The sequence below is a fragment of the Mesoplodon bidens genome, assembly GCF_964165515.1.
Source record: "Mesoplodon bidens genome assembly, chromosome: 9".
NCBI lineage: Eukaryota > Metazoa > Chordata > Mammalia > Artiodactyla > Ziphiidae > Mesoplodon > Mesoplodon bidens.
In genome coordinates this window covers 22724187-22726740 of record NC_138166.1, presented here as the reverse complement: position 1 = coordinate 22726740, position 2554 = coordinate 22724187, and the positions used below count along the sequence as shown (strand labels likewise).

At 48.7% G+C, this 2554-nt stretch overlaps 1 pseudogene across 1 annotated transcript; it reads left to right on the top strand.

Moving 5' to 3' along the window:
* The first annotated feature begins 671 nt into the window (after nt 1-671).
* On the top strand, nt 672-2299 carry LOC308622841 (pyruvate dehydrogenase E1 component subunit alpha, somatic form, mitochondrial-like; annotated as a pseudogene). The gene has a single exon. The product of its transcript is annotated as a pyruvate dehydrogenase E1 component subunit alpha, somatic form, mitochondrial-like (transcript).
* The last annotated feature ends 255 nt before the right edge of the window (nt 2300-2554 follow it).

The following is a 2554-nucleotide window of genomic DNA, read 5'->3' as shown; positions in this document are numbered from 1 at the left end:
AGTGCAGTGGGAACAGGTCTAAGAGGCTGAGACCCAGAGACCAGCCAGGGGTTGAGGCCTCTGTTAGGTGGATGTGCTAGTGCAGAGTGGGAGGGGGATACACTGTTTCACCATATGCCAGTAGTACCGTAATACAGATCATCAGCACGCATTAGCCACTCCCTGTGCCAAGAGTGCTACATGCATCACCTCATTTAATCCTGAGTTCGCAAATTGTGTCCCTGTGTCACGGATGAGAAAACCGAGGCCCTGAGTTGAAAGGTCACAGGTCACGGAGCTGGTTACTTGAAGGAAGAGTTGGTTACATTAGATTTGAACCCAGGCCATCAGTCTTCAAAACACACAAGCACTGCTTCCCTATCTCCCTGTCCCTAAGACAGACCTGGCTCCAGTTAGCCAAAATGCCGAGGGAGACAAGGCAATCAGAACCTGCGAGAAGCTCATGTCAGCTTGCCCACTGCTGCACTGTATTTATAGGTATATATATATATTTACTTCTGAATGCAAATGGATATGTGTGCAAGTACATCCGCATATACAGGTATCTATCTACACATACATATTAAACATATGCGCCCTCAGCCTCGCCCTCTGGCTGTGACACACAATGGGCGGCGGCGGGCCTCTCAGGTAGGCGGGGCACGCCCTGGGAGCCGTTCTGGTTGGCCCGCGGTCCGGCGAGGCGTATGACGTCTCCGTCGCGTCGTGCTGGCGTGAGTGGTAGCGTCCACTCCGGGAGCCTGAAGGAGACTTGGAGGCACCTGGGCCGCGCTGCTTGGGTCGTAGGGAGCCGCCGCTGCCGCCACTGCCCGCACTCCATGAGGAAGATGCTCGCCGCCGTCTCCCGCGTGTTGTCGGGCGTCGCCCAGAAGCCGGCAAGCAGAGTGCTGGTGGCATCCCGTAATTTTGCAAATGATGCTACGTTTGAAATTAAGAAATGTGATCTTCACCGGCTGGAAGAGGGCCCTCCTGTCACTACGGTGCTCACCAGGGAGGATGGGCTCAAATACTACAGAATGATGCAGACTGTTCGTCGAATGGAGTTAAAAGCAGATCAGCTATATAAACAGAAAATTCTTCGTGGTTTCTGTCACTTGTGTGATGGTCAGGAAGCTTGTTGTGTGGGCCTGGAGGCCGGCATAAACCCCACAGACCATCTGATCACAGCGTATCGGGCTCATGGCTTTACGTTTACTCGTGGGCTTTCTGTCCGAGCAATTCTCGCAGAGCTTACAGGACGAAGAGGAGGTTGTGCTAAAGGACAAGGAGGATCAATGCATATGTACGCCAAGAACTTCTACGGGGGCAATGGCATCGTGGGAGCTCAGGTGCCCCTGGGAGCTGGGATTGCTCTGGCCTGTAAGTATAACGGAAAAGATGAAATCTGTTTGACTTTGTATGGTGATGGCGCTGCTAATCAGGGTCAGATATTCGAAGCTTACAATATGGCGGCTTTGTGGAAATTGCCTTGTATTTTCATCTGTGAGAATAACCGCTATGGGATGGGAACATCTGTGGAGAGAGCAGCAGCCAGCACTGATTACTACAAGAGAGGCGACTTCATTCCTGGGCTGAGGGTAGATGGAATGGATATCCTGTGTGTCCGGGAGGCCACAAGATTTGCAGCTGCCTATTGTAGATCTGGAAAGGGGCCCATACTGATGGAGCTGCAGACTTAACCGTTACCATGGACACAGCATGAGTGATCCTGGAGTCAGTTACCGTACACGAGAAGAAATTCAGGAAGTTAGAAGTAAGAGTGACCCTATCATGCTTCTCAAGGACAGGATGGTGAACAGCAATCTTGCCAGTGTTGAAGAACTAAAGGAAATTGCTGTTGAAGTGAGGAAAGAAATTGAGGATGCTGCCCAGTTTGCTACAGCTGATCCTGAACCACCTTTGGAAGAACTCGGCTATCACATCTACTGCAGCGATCCGCCTCTTGAAGTCCGGGGTGCAAACCAGTGGATCAAGTTTAAGTCCATCAGCTAATGCGAGATGGTTACACCTTCAGTGGGCTATTCGGCAGCAACTGTAAGGAATGCTTTGGGTTCTCAACGTGTTAAGGAGGAAGAAAACCCATAGAAAGAAAGTGTAGATTTAGATAGATAGATAGTGTAATTGCATGTGGTTTGTACAGTGTTGCATTAAAAGATATAATGTCTTTTAATGTTATAGCTTAAGGATAGTATGGATCTTATAAAGGTTATTTAGTTATGTAGGTTGAAAATAGGTAATAAGAGTTTGCTTAACCCTCCTTCAAATTACTTCTTTAAAATAGTTCTATTTGGTTTAGCTGTATACTAGTTTAACAAATACTTTCTTAGTTACTACAAGGAAAACAATTCCTTATATGCCTGTCCAACTCTGCACCTTTTTGTGGGGCGAGATCATGGTCCTGTCCCTCCCAGTGCCCAGTAGCTTACCTGGTGTACCCTAGCGTGCACACACGCCCCCATTCGTGTGCATGTCGGTGCTGAAGCCTGTTCACCCAGAACCATCATTTCTCTCCTTAATAAAACACAATATTTATTATAACCAGGCAGGGGTGGAA